We start from the raw sequence: 15,039 nt of genomic DNA on the forward strand, positions 1-15,039 counted from the left end.
TTGCTACATACCTTTTTTGGCCTCGGAAAAAGTAAAAATAATATAAATATTATACACACATTGCCTGTCACCTGTATTGGCACTATAACTCCCTGCTCGGAGCTCTACTGGTTTGCTTACTCCTGCTGACTTTTCACTCTAGGGAGTCTCTGAAGCACTCCCCCATCAATAATAATAATTTTATTTCTATAGCACCAACATATTCCACAGCACTTTACATTCTATATGGGACTTGTACAGACAATAAAAGACATTACAGAATAAAAATAATCACATAAACAACAGATACCAAGAAGAATGAGGGCCCTGCTCACAAGCTTACCATCTATGAGGATATATGGAAACACAATTGGTGGATGGTAACAATTGCTTTCATTGTTATGACCAGCCATAATGTAATAAATCAGGTGTTCATGTAATGCTGCTTTAACCGATATCCAACAACAGGGTGGGGCCTTATATATAATACACCTAAATAAAATGGGAATGGTTGGTGATATCAACTTCCTGTTTGTGGCACATTATTATATGGGAGGGGGAAACTTTTCAAGATGGGTGGTGACCATGGAGCCCATTTGGAAGTTGGCCATTTTGGATCCAACTTTATTTTTTTCAATGGGAAGAGGGTTATGTGACACATCAAACTTATTGATAATTTCACAAGAAAAACAATGGTGTACTTGGTTTTAACATAACTTTATTCTTTCATGAGTTATTTACAAGTTTCTCTTTGTTTACAGCCATTGACATGTCACAGAGGTTAGCACGTAAGGAGCCGATAGAAATTGTGTTGAGGTCGGGTGAACGCAGTACCCAGGTCATTGCAGCAGATTTCAATGCAAGACACCCTTCGTAAGAAAACTATCACCATTACCATGTTATTTAGGTGTATAGATATAAATTGCCCACCCAAAAAAGTTTGCATCATCACTGAAAATAATTTTGTGTAAACTGAGGGTCCTGTTCCAATTTTTGTTTTGCCCATTCTGCAAATTCAGCACGCCAATCTGGGTCATCCTCGATGAGATGCTGCAGCAGCTGGATTTTGTAAGGGTGGCATTTGTGAGTAGTTAATATCCGCCGAAGGGATGTTCTACTGATGCTAGATCGGCGCACTGGAACAAATTGGAACAGGACCTTCTGTTTACACAGAACATTGTGTTCAGTGATGAGGCAAACTTTTTTGGTGGCCCATTTATATGGATACACCTAAATAACATGGAAATGGTGACAGTTTTCTTGCGTAGGGTGTCTTGCATTGAAATCTGCTGCAATAACTCAGGTACTGCATTCACCAGACATCAACACAATTTCTATTGGTGTATTCAATTAATTAATTTCAATTTCTATAGGTGTATTCATATACATGGCTCACCTTGTAGTATGTGTAATAGTACAGACACAAAGGGCTATTAAATGTATAAAGTGTGTGAGGACAAGATACAAGGATCCTGTTTATGAAAAAAAATTTGAGTAGGCAACACAGGGATAGTTAGATAAATGTGTTGTGGCGGTAGGCCAGTCTGAAGAAATGTGTTTTAGGGACACTTAAAACTGTGGGTATTGGGGATTAATCAAATTATCCTGGGTAGTACATTCCAAAGAATTGGAGCAGCATGTGAGAAGTCTTGGAGACTGGAGTGTGAGGTTCTGATTATTGATAATGTTAACCTTAGGACTCATTAGCAGAATGGAGAGCACAGGTAGGGTGGTAGACTGAAACTACAGAGGAGACCAAAGTTTTTATCAAAGTTTTTATCCTCTTAATATATTGCAATCAGCATATTATATGGCACTGTGTACTTACAATGGCTCATTTTGCCTTCCTACCCAGCTAATGCTTCTCTTTTCTCTGCTCTATGCAGAAACAGGAAATCTCTTGTCAATGCATTTATTGTTCCCCTCTTTAAATCCTGACCCAGCTGCTCTTTCCTCCCTTGCCAGGAACTATTGTATTGACTCATGACTAGTGTTGAGCGATACCGTCCAATACTTGAAAGTATTGGTATCGGATAGTATCGGCCGATACCCGAAAAGTATCGGATATCGCCGATACCGATACCCGATACCAATACAAGTCAATGGGACACCAAGTATCGGAAAGGTATCCTGATGGTTCCCAGGGTCTGAAGGAGAGGAAACTCTCCTTCAGGCCCTGGGATCCATATTAATGTGTAAAATAAAGAATTAAAATAAAAAATATTGATATAATTACCTCTCCGGAGGCCCCTGGACATCACCGCTGGTAACCGGCAGCCTTCTTTGCTTTAAATGAGCGCGTTTAGGACCTGAGAATGACGTCGCGGCTTCTGATTGGTCGCGTGCCGCTCATGTGACCGCCACGCAATCAATCAGAAGCCGCAACGTCATGCTCAGGTCCTAAATTCCTAGAATGAGGAGTTTAGAGCCTGAGAATGACGTCGCGGCTTCTGATTGGTCGCGTGGCGGTCACATGAGCGGCACGCGACCAATCAGAAGCCGTGACGTCATGGAAGTCCCTAAACGTTCTCATTTTAAACAAAGAAGGCTGCCGGTTACCAGCGGTGATGTCCAGGGGCCTCCGGAGAGGTAAGTATATCAATATTTTTTATTTTAATTCTTTATTTTACACATTAATATGGATCCGATACCGATTCCCGATACCACAAAAGTATCGGAACTCAGTATCGGAATTCCGATATCGTAAGTATCGGCTGATACCCGATACTTGCGGTATCGGAATGCTCAACACTACTCATGACTCATGCAGGAAATAGAGACTTCCTGTTTCTACACAAAGCTTAGAAGGATTCGATTAGTCTGTTTTTACTCATGTGATGTCATAGACCTAATGAAAAAGAGAAGGTTAAACGGGATAGAATGCCAAAAATAGATATTGTAAGTACACAGTGCTATATTATATGATGATTGCAATATACTGTATTAAGAGGATAACATTTTCATGGGGGCGCTTCTTTAAGTGAGGTTGCTGGGCAGGGCATATCCTGATATTGCTTGAGGACTTAGCAGCAGCGGCACCAAAGAATAAAAAATGCTGAATATGAGAGAGAAGAATGTATCCGGAAGCTTGGAATGAAACAGTACAGTGCTATATTGCTATATTGGGAGGGAAGGGGGCTATAACACAGGGAGAGGTGAGTATAGTATATTTAAGTTTTTAACCTCTGACAGAGACCTAAAAGTGTAATAAATGGCTTTTGCATGCAAATTGCTTGAATTCCCAAGCCAAGCTCAAGATATTCTATTAAATTCAATTTCAGCAGATTCGTTCATCTTAATAAATATTAGAATTATTACAATTTGTAATTTTTTTAATTATAGCAACAGAGTAATCAATAAACATAACAATTCCTAAAAATGCTCATGCTATGAGAATATGCAGTATATACAGTATTTACCAGAAAGTAAGAAGAAAGGTGTTAATTATTCCTGGCACAGAATGGACTCATCCCATATGTGCGCTGAGCTTATCAGTTTTTTTCACTGTTCCTTGTTTGTGTCTTCAAATATTACAGTTCGTCTTTTCCATAAATATGACAGATGGAGGCAAAAGTGTTGTTTTTTTAGATCAAAGTTGAACAGAGTCTCTTCCAGAATGAGATATTTACATGAATGTGCTCTGTGCAAAAATTAGGGAAAAAAAACACTCCCATATTTAAAAAAAAAAAATACCACTTAAAAATAAAATGATAAAACCCTTTTATCTCTACGGGTGAGCATCTGAAAGTAAGAAACATGTAATTGTTTTTCTCTGTGTATTCAATTTGTACTTTGATGTACTCAACACATTATTTCCACAGCACAGATTCAGATAATAATACATATAAAAAGCAACAGTGCCTTTGAAATTGTAATAAAACCTCTTTACTGTTGATGATGCTTTTTGTAGTGGCCTTCACAACTGTATTAAAAAGTGAATTGTGAGTGTATATATTATACAAGTATGTACACAGTGTATACATATATACTTTTATTCACGAACATATGATGTTGGTGAATTAAGAATTCTTTAGATATATATCTATAGATAGATAGATAGATAGATAGATAGATAGATAGATCTATATTCCTATTTAGGATACAAAAATCCAAAGAGGGAGGCAGCATGTTCAAAATAGTGAAAAAGTAAGAATCCTTTATTCACCAATACCATATGTTGGTGAATCAAACTTCCTTACTTTTTTACTATTTTAGATGTGCTGCCCCTTTCTATAAATTTTGATATACAGTACAGACCAAAAGTTTAGACACATCTTCTCATTTAAAGATTTTTCTGTATTTTCATGACTATGAAAATTGTACATTTACACTGAAGGCATCAAAACTATGAACAAACACATGTGGAATTATATACTTAACAAAAAAGTGTGAAACAACTGAAATTATGTCTTATATTCTAGTTTCTTCAAAGTAGCCACCTTTTGCTTTGATGACTGCTTTGCACACTCTTGGCATTCTCTCGATGAGCTTCAAGAGGTAGTCACCGGGAATGGTCTTCCAACAATCATGAAGGAGTCCCAGAGATGCTTAGCACTTGTTGGCCCTTTTACCTTCACTCTACGGTCCAGCTCACCCCAAACCATCTCGATTGGATTCAGGTCTGGTGACTGTGGAGGCCAGGTCATCTGGCATTGCACCCCATCACTCTCCTTCTTGGTCAAATAGCCCTTACACAGCCTGGAGGTGTGTTTGGGGTCATTGTCCTGTTGAAAAATAAATGTTGGTCCAACTAAACGCAAACTGGATGGAATAGCATGCTGCTGCAAGATGCTGTGGTAGCCATGCTGGTTCAGTATGCCTTCAATTTTGAATAAATCCCCAACAGTGTCACCAGCAAAGCACCCCCACACCATCACACCTCCTCCTCCATGCTTCACGGTGGGAACCAGGCATGTAGAGTCCATCCATTCACTTTTTCTGAGTCGCACAAAGACACGGTGGTTGGAACCAAAGATCTCAAATTTGGACTCATCAGACCAAAGCACAGATTTCCACTGGTCTAATGTCCATTCTTTGTGTTCTTTAGCCCAAATAAGTCTCTTCTGCTTGTTGCCTGTCCTTAGCAGTGGTTTCCTAGCAGCTATTTTACCATGAAAGCCTGCTGCGCAAAGTCTCTTCTTAACAGTTGTTGTAGAGATGTGTCTGCTGCTAGAACTCTGTGTGGCATTGACCTGGTCTCTAATCTGAGCTGCTGTTAACCTGCGATTTCTGAGGCTGGTGACTCGGATAAAGTTATCCTCAGAAGCAGAGGTGACTCTTGGTCTTCCTTTCCTGGGGCGGTCCTCATGTGAGCTAGTTTCTTTGTAGCGCTTGATGGTTTTTGCCACTGCACTTGGGGACACTTTCAAAGTTTTCCCAATTTTTTGGACTGACTGTCCTTCATTTCTTAAAGTAATCATGGCCACTCGTTTTTTTTTCTTAGCTGCTTTTTTGTTACCTTAATACAAATTCTATTTGTATTGTAATTCAAACAGTCTATTCAGTAGGACTGTCAAACAAACAAGGCAGCAAACTTTAGCGCCAAAAGATGCATACATAAAATATTAAAGTTAGACTGCATTACTGCACTAGAAATATGAAAAAATGTGAGCATTTAGCGCATAAATTGGCCAATTTACGTGTACCTGGTAGCCACTTTACGGCATCTTTCGTATACCAGGTCCTACGCTTTCCCTGCTGAGAACAAACGTCTTCATCTAAATGGGTACCTGTGAAACCTCTTCTTAGACTACATTTCTCTCTCTCTGTGGAGGGGTAATGGACCTGCTGTGATTAAAACACCTGATTGTGGCTAAGAGGCGGAGTGCTCGGTCAGAAGGCTAGTAAATACAAATTTCAAAAACTGACCGTCACATCTAAACATAGATCAAGTGTGAACAGGTGCTGAACCTAGAGTCACCAACTCATACACAGTCAAACAAACAAGGCAGCACACTGTAGCGCCAAAACATGCAAACATAAAATATGAAAGTTAGACTGCATTACTGCACTAGAAATATGAATAAATGTGAGCGTTTAGCGCATAAATTGGCCAATTTAAGTGTACCTGGTAGCCACATTACGGCATCTCTCGTATACCAGGTCCTACGCTTTACCTGCTGAGAACAAACGTCTTCATCTAAATGGGTACCTGTGAAACCTCTTCTTAGACTAGTTTTCTCTCTCTCTGTGGAGGGGTAATGGACCTGCTGAGATTAAAACACCTGTCTGTGGCTAAGAGGCGGAGTGCTCAGTCAGAAGGCTAGTAAATACAAATTTCAAAAAATTGGCCAATTTATGCGCTAAACGCTCACATTTCTTCATATTTCTAGTGCAGTAATGCAGTCTAACTTTCATATTTTATGTTTGCATGTTTTGGCGCTACAGTGTGCTGCCTTGTTTGTTTGACTGTGTATGAGTTGGTAACTCTAGGTTCAGCACCTGTTCACACTTGATCTATGTTTGGATGTGATGGTCAGTTTTTTTTAATTTGTATTCAGTAGGACTATCCAGCTGTGTATCCACCAGACTTCGGCACAACACAACTGATGGTCCCAACCCCATTTATTAGGCAAAAAATCCCACTTATTAAACCTGACAGGGCACACCTGTGAAGTGAAAACCATTCCCGGTGACTACCTCTTGAAGCTCATCAAGAGAATGCCAAAGCAGTCATCAAAGCAAAAGGTGGCTACTTTGAAGAACCTAGAATATAAGACATATTTTCAGTTGTTTCACACTTTTTTGTTAAGTATATAATTTCACATGCGTTAATTAATAGTTTTGATGCCTTCAGTGTGAATGTACAATTTTCATAGTCATGAAAATACAGAAAAATCTTTAAATGAGAAGATGTATCCAAACTTTTGGTCTGTACTGTATATATATAGATATATATATATATATATATATGTATACGGGGTGGGCCATTTATACGGATACACCTAAATAAAATGGGAATGGTTGGTGATGTCAACCTCCTGCTTGTGGAACATTAGTATATGGGATGGGGAAAACTTTTCAGGATGGGTGGTGATACGGCAGCCATTTTGAAGTTGGCCATTTTGGATCTAACTTTATAAATGGCCCACCCTGGTGTATCCATATAAATGGCTCACCCTGTATATATATATATATATATATATATATATACATATATATATATAGAGAGAGAGAGAGAGGAGGTAGCACATATAAAATAGTGAAAAATTATGATATAATATTATATATTGTTATATATTACAATAGGGAGTCTGTGATGTCTCATAAATCATAGCAGTGTGTTGCTTTTGTCTGTGACACAATTTGAGTAAAGAATAGGTTAAATTTCATATTTATTAGAGGGAATTTTTGATTGTGTGTTGGCGGTGTGAAAAAGTACCACAGCTTTTACTTACATTGTCTTTGTCGATTTTACCGCCTTTTCATAATCTTTTGCCGATTTTGCTGTTTTTACATTGTCTTTGTCCAATTTTACATCTTTTTTAACTTACTTCATCTTTGCAGATGTTTAAAAAATGAAAACTGTGAGTTGCTGTGGAGGAATAAACCCCTGTATCTGCTAAGAGCCATGTGACATAGGCCATGATCAAGATTTGGGACAGACCCAAACGTTAGGTTTCCTTTCTATTTCCACATGCTGACTTATCAATAAAACTTTATGTTAGGACTGGCGGAACGCACCAAGACAGATGATATAGATGCGTTCGCAGTCCGGGGTCCACCGCGCAGGTGAAAACCTGCTGCTAGCAATTTGCAGACTATATGGCGGTACACTAAAGTATACACGCGTGGGTTAACCTCACCCAGCGTGAAAGAAGCAATTCTGTTAAGTCACAGGACCGCGGTACCGCACCTAAAGCGCGAGCAAGTAGTCAGCGAACTCAACCCCAACTAGGATTGAAGTCCGATTAGACCCTTGCTGGCACAACACCGCAACTGGGTGTGTAAGGAAACTGAATAACGATATTAAGGCACAAGAGTGCATGCGGTGCCGCACTGACGAACGCCACTAACCACCCAGGCTTGGGTAAGGAAAGCACAGAGGAAGTGCACGACGCCGTACTGGCGGTCACAGCAACTGGACGCTGTAATGTGTGATTAGTGCTGTAGGATAAGTCGGGCGCTAGATAGCAACCATACACCTTCCGCGAACAGACATTCAATAGGGTAGGGGTATCCAAGGACGACTTGCACTCACAACATACACACATTAACAATTGTAAGACAATACTAGGACATGGCCGTGCGGTCATGCGCAGTTTATATAGTTGCAGCACAGGAAGTGGCTACAGCACTTTTGCCCTTCCAAGACCTGCCAAGAGGACCAATGGAATGTGCTGCAGAACCTGAGCACATGACCCTCGATCTCCAACGGGAGATCTTACCCTGGGCATGCTCAGTACGTGCAGACAAGGACTTAGTCCCAGAGAAGTCCGCTCGCTGCTGACCAGCACTGACTTTAATGGCAGAGACTGGAGAAGCAGCAGTAACTCTCAGAACAGAGTGAGAATGAGCAAGACGCTGGGACCGACGTCTTTGCTGAGCAGACTCCACTGTGGCTGGACAAGAATGGGAGACCGCAGCGGAGGTGGCTCGAGATTCCCCCTGTGCAGAAGCGGGAACTCGACCCCTAACATTACCCCCCCTCCTAGGGCCCCCCCCCTCCTTGGGCCTCGCTACGTTCGAAGGCAGCAATGAGCTGCTGAGCCCGAATGTGCTCAGCAGGCTCCCAGGATCTATCCTCAGGACCGTAACCCCTCCAGTCCACCAAATAAATTTTTTTGCCACGAACCACCTTGTACCCCAAGATAGCGTTCACCTCGTAATCGTCCGTAGATGAACCCGACGTCCCAGTAGATGACTCAGAAAACCGGGACATGTAGACGGGCTTAAGGAGGGACACATGAAAGGTGTCGGTGATACCTAGGCGTGGAGGAAGGGCCAGACGGTAAACCACAGGATTAACCTGTTTGAGGACCTTAAAAGGACCTAAGTAGCGAGGTGCAAACTTGGTAGACTCAACTCGCAGCCTGATGTTACGCGCGGAGAGCCACACTAAGTCGCCAGGAGCAAAGGTTGGAGCGGGGCGCCGATGTGCGTCAGCGGAGGACCTCATTCTCTCCTTGGAAGTCTGAATGGCATCCTGAGTGCGATCCCAAATGTCCCGTGCCTCCACAGCCCAGTCTGCCACCCTGGAATTGACGGAAGACACGGGCATGGGCACAGGTACCCGCGGATGCTGACCATAGTTAAGGAGGAATGGAGTCTGTCCAGTGGAATCAGCGACAGCATTGTTAAGAGCAAACTCCGCCCACGGTAGCAAAGATGCCCAGTCATCCTGCTTAGCAGAAACAAAATGTCGCAGATATGTGATCAAGGTCTGGTTGGCTCTCTCTACCAACCCATTCGTCTCGGGATGATAAGCCGAAGAGAGATTCAACTCGATACTGAGAAGACGACAAAGCTCTCTCCAGAACCGAGACGCAAACTGGGGACCTCGGTCACTGACAATTTTGTCTGGCATACCGTGAAGACGAAAGATGTGTTTGACAAACAACGCTGCCAAGGCCCGTGCAGAAGGTAACCGGGGAAGCGGCACCAAATGCACCATTTTTGAAAAATGGTCGGTGATTACCCAAATAATGGTACAGCCACGAGACTTGGGCAGACCCATAACAAAATCCATCCCGACCATCTCCCTGGGCCTGTCTGCCACCGGCAGAGGGTATAACAAACCAGCTGGCCGTTATCGGGAAGACTTATTCTTGGCACAAGAGACACATGCCTGAACGTAGTCTCCGACGTCACGAACCATATGTGGCCACCAGTACATTCTCGCCAGTAACTCAGATGTCCTTTTTGCCCCAAAGTGTCCACCCACTCTGGACGAATGAGCCCAAGAGAGAACCTCCGGATGCAAATTGATGGGAACAAAAGTCTTGCCCGGGCGCACAGACTCTAGCGAAACCGGAGCTACAGTTCTCAGACTCTCCGAAGGGACAATGAGCCGAGGCTCGTCCTCCTCCTCCTCAGCTGACACGAAGGAGCGAGAGAGAGCGTCAGCACGAATGTTCTTCTCCCCGGCGAGATAATGTAGGGTAAAGTGGAACCGGGAGAAAAACAAGGACCATCTGACCTGACGAGAATTCAGCCGCTGGGCTGTTTGTAAATAGACCAAATTCTTGTGATCCGTGAAAACTTGGATTGGGAACCGAGCACCCTCCAAGAGATGTCTCCACTCCGAAAAGGCCAACTTCATTGCCAGCAACTCCCTATCCCCGATGGAGTAATTTCTCTCCGCTGGTGTGAAGGTCTTTGAGAAAAAGAAGCATGGGTGCTTCCGACCCTGAGCATCCTTTTGATAGAGGACTGCTCCAGCACCAACGGATGAGGCATCCACTTCCAAAAGGAATGGCTTACCCACATCGGGACGATGTAAGATGGGAGCGCTAGCAAAATGGGACTTTATAGACGTGAAGGCCTTGGAGACCCCTTCGGACCACGATTTGGGATTCGCTCCCTTCTTGGTGAGGGATACCAAGGGAGCTACCAAAGTTGAGAAATGGGGAATGAACTGGCGATAGTAATTTATGAACCCCATAAAGCGCTGCACCGCTTTAAGAGAATGGGGTTCCTGCCAGTCCATCACTGCTTGTAGTTTGGCAGGATCCATAGCCAATCCCTGGGCCGAGATGATATAGCCCAGGAAAGGCAAGGACTCCTGCTCAAACACACACTTCTCCAACTTTGCATATAAGGAATTCGCCCGTAAGAGTTCGAAGACTCTGCCAACATCTCTCCGGTTGTAGTCAATATCTGGAGAGAAGATGAGAATATCATCCAGATAGACTACGACCGAGGTAGAAAGCATATCCCGGAAGATATCGTTGACAAAGTCCTGAAAAACGGCTGGGGCATTACAGAGCCCGAAAGGCATCACCAGGTACTCATAGTGCCCATCCCTGGTATTGAAAGCCGTTTTCCACTCGTCCCCCTCACGGATGCGAATCAGATTGTAGGCACCCCGCAGATCTAATTTGGTGAATATTTTAGCTCCCCTTAATCTGTCAAAGAGCTCCGATATCAGGGGCAACGGGTATTTGTTCTTAATAGTGATAGCATTGAGACCCCTGTAATCGATGCAAGGATGTAACTCCCCATTCTTCTTTTGCACAAAGAAGAATCCCGCCCCTGCCGGAGACACTGACTTCCTTATAAACCCTGTTGCCAAATTCTCCTGAATGTATTGAGACATAGCCTCCGTCTCAGGGAGGGAGAGGGGATACACCCTTCCCCGAGGAGGTTCGGCTCCAGGCAAGAGGTCGATAGGACAGTCGTAAGGGCGATGGGGCGGTAGAGTCTCAGCAGCCTTTTTAGAGAACACGTCTGCATAACACCAATAAAACCTGGGAAGTGATGAAAGATCTGCGGGTACCTCGGTAGTAGAGACCTGTACACACTCACTCACACACCTGCCCAAACAAGACTTACTCCAACCCAATATTCTCCCTGAGGACCACTCAATATGTGGGGAGTGGAAACGGAGCCAGGGTATTCCCAGCAAAATCTCATCCATTCCCTCAGGAAGGACAAGAAGGCAAATAATCTTCTGGTGGGAAGGAGATATGGACAGCGAGAACGGAACTGTCTGGTGTGTGATTTGCAGTGGGAGTGTCGCCCCATTCACAACTCTAACCGTTATTGGTTTGGCGAGCATGACTAGTGGTATAGCATGACGTGTAGCAAAAGCAGAGGACATGAAGTTTCCCTCTGCTCCTGAATCCACACAAAGCTCGACTGTTAGAGTGGAGGAGCCTAACAGGATTGTCCCTTTAAAGGACAGTTTGGAGGAGAATGCTGCTGTGTCTAGTGAACCTCCCCCAATGGTTACTAGACGTGATCGTTTCCCGACCGCCGCGGACATTTATTGGCGTAATGTCCATGTTGTTGACAGTTATTACAAACCACGGGTACTCGAGCGGCTAGAGATTTAGGTCCCGCTCGAGAAACCTCCATGGCCTCATGGGAATCTGACGCCAAGACAGGGGATTCCAGAGGTCTGGCGAAAGTTGGAGCCAGCCGAAACCTCTGCCTACACTGGGTCCGCTCCAACCTCCGCTCGTGAAAACGGAGGTCGATGCGGGTAGAAACAGAAATAAGTTCCTCCAGTGTGGCCGGTATCTCCCTAGTGGCCAAGGCGTACTTCACATGGTCTGCCAGTCCCCTCCAGAACACCGGAATAAGAACTTTGTCTGGCCACTCTAACTCTGAAGCTAGAGTCCGGAACTGGATGGCAAACTGGCTGACCACGGACGTACCCTGTGTAATAGACAACAATTGGAGTGCGGTGTCATGGGTAACCGGAGGCCCTAAAAAGACCTGCTTCAGAGTGTCCAAGAAGAGAGGAGCACTCTGTACCACACGATCATCCCCCTCCCAGAGTGGCGTTGCCCACTCCAACGCCCTGCCCGACAAGAGAGATAGGATAAATCCCACTCTCGCCCGCTCCGTAGGAAAACGTGACGCCAGGAGCTCAAGATGTATAGAGCACTGGCTCACGAATCCGCGACAATGTTTACTGTCGCCAGCAAACTTGTCAGGAAGCGGGAGACGGGATAAAGTCGGAGCAGGGGTGGCAGCAGACAAACTGGCTGCGGCTACACTTGCAGCCTGCACAGCTACAGCAGTGACATCCACAGCTGAGGTTGTACGCTCAAGAGCCGCCAACCTTCCCTCCAGCTGCTGGATGTACCTCTGTAAACGCTGCTCGTCCGCCATTTTACTAGCCAGACCCTGGCGCTAGTATTCTGTTAGGACTGGCGGAACGCACCAAGACAGATGATATAGATGCGTTCGCAGTCCGGGGTCCACCGTGCAGGTGAAAACCTGCTGCTAGCAATTTGCAGACTATATGGCGGTACACTAAAGTATACACGCGTGGGTTAACCTCACCCAGCGTGAAAGAAGCAATCCTGTTAAGTCACAGGACCGCGGTACCGCACCTAAAGCGCGAGCAAGTAGTCAGCGAACTCAACCCCAACTAGGATTGAAGTCCGATTAGACCCTTGCTGGCACAACACCGCATCTGGGTGTGTAAGGAAACTGAATAACGATATTAAGGCACAAGAGTGCATGCGGTGCCGCACTGACGAATGCCACTAACCACCCAGGCTTGGGTAAGGAAAGCACAGAGGAAGTGCACGGCGCCGTACTGGCGGTCACAGCAACTGGACGCTGTAATGTGTGATTAGTGCTGTAGGATAAGTCGGGCGCTAGATAGCAACCATACACCTTCCGCGAACAGACATTCAATAGGGTAGGGGTATCCAAGGACGACTTGCACTCACAACATACACACATTAACAATTGTAGGACAATACTAGTGCATGGCCGTGCGGTCATGAGCAGTTTATATAGTTGCAGCACAGGAAGTGGCTACAGCACTTTTGCCCTTCCAAGACCTGCCAAGAGGACCAATGGAATGTGCTGCAGAGCCTGAGCACATGACCCTCGATCTCCAACGGGAGATCTTACCCTGGGCATGCTCAGTACGTGCAGACAAGGACTTAGTCCCAGAGAAGTCCGCTCGCTGCTGACCAGCACTGACTTTAATGGCAGAGACTGGAGAAGCAGCAATAACTCTCAGAACAGAGTGAGAATAAGCAAGACGCTGGGACCGACGTCTTTGCTGAGCAGACTCCACTGCGGCTGGACAAGAATGGGAGACTGCAGCGGAGGTGGCTCGAGATTCCCCCTGTGCAGAAGCGGGAACTCGACCCCTAACACTTTAATTGGTTATTTAAACTAGTTCCGTGATATTTTGCAATATTATTTGGAGGGATGTTCACTATCATAGAGCATTTCTGTCTTCTAGCTACGAGTGCCGACCAGAAATTTGACAGTGTGGCAAATCATTACTTGACAAATTAGCTATAATTAAGCCTGAAGTTTGAAAATGTGGTGTTCCCCTAAAACATAGCCATGTCAATGTGTCTAGTGCCTCTGTGGATGGTGAATATATAGACTGACAAAGTTGCATTGTGATCACATGGAACATAAGGATATTGGGAAAAAAGTTCTTTATAAGGACATTCTAGAAGTGATGAATACGCCATTTGCAGCAGGTGAACTAAGTGTTGTACACGTCACCAATGTTCTAAGTAAGTATATTCGTAAAGGTGCTATTGGCATGAAATTCTCACCATATGTCAGTAACAACCCATCCAGACCACAAAGGCGAAGAAATCAAACCATAGACATCCATAAATTAAGCTGTGTGTAATAATCAGAAATGGCACAGCGAAAAAAATATTGAACACACTTACTGTAATTTATTTAATACAAAAGTCTGCATGAACGTTGCTGGACAGGAAGAAGATACAGACACCAGGGGCAATGGAGGGGCCGGGGCAAAATTAAAGACCCTGCCCACAGTCCTACCCACAGCCCCATTAAAATGCACTGAAAGTTTAGGGACACAACACTTATGATTAGTGTTGAGCATTCCGATACCGCAAGTATCGGGTATCGGCCGATACTTGCGGTATCGGAATTCCGATACCGAGATCCGATACTTTTGTGGTATCGGGTATCGGTATCGGATACATAGAGATGTGTAAAATAAAGAATTAAAATAAAAAATATTGATATATTTACCTCTCCGGCGGCCCCTGGACTCAGCGCGGGTAACCGGCAGGCTTCGTTGTTCAAAATCAGCGCTTTTAGGACCTGAGAATCACGTCCCGGCTTCTGATTGGTCGCGGGCCGCCCATGTGACCGCCACGCGACCAATCACAAGCCGCGACGTCACCGCAAGCTATTAACGCGCTCATTTTTGAAAAATGAGCGCGTTAATGACTTTCAAAGACGTAGCGGCTTGTGATTGGTCGCGGCCACGCGACCAATCACAAGCCGCGACGTCACCGCAAGCTATTAACGCGCTCATTTTTAAAAATGAGCGCGTTAATGGCTTTCAAAGACGTAGCGGCTTGTGATTGGTCGCGTGGCCGCGACCAATCACAAGCCGCGACGTCACCGCAAGCTATTAACGCGCTCATT

At 44.6% G+C, this 15,039-nt stretch overlaps 1 protein-coding gene across 6 annotated transcripts in view; it reads left to right on the forward strand.

The window, feature by feature from the left end:
• TENM1 (teneurin transmembrane protein 1) overlaps positions 1-15,039 on the forward strand; it is a 1,319,573-nt gene that overhangs the window by 140,837 nt on the left and 1,163,697 nt on the right. The window lies entirely within an intron of this gene.

The sequence above is a fragment of the Ranitomeya imitator genome, chromosome 2, assembly GCF_032444005.1.
Source record: "Ranitomeya imitator isolate aRanImi1 chromosome 2, aRanImi1.pri, whole genome shotgun sequence".
NCBI classification, from domain to species: domain Eukaryota; kingdom Metazoa; phylum Chordata; class Amphibia; order Anura; family Dendrobatidae; genus Ranitomeya; species Ranitomeya imitator.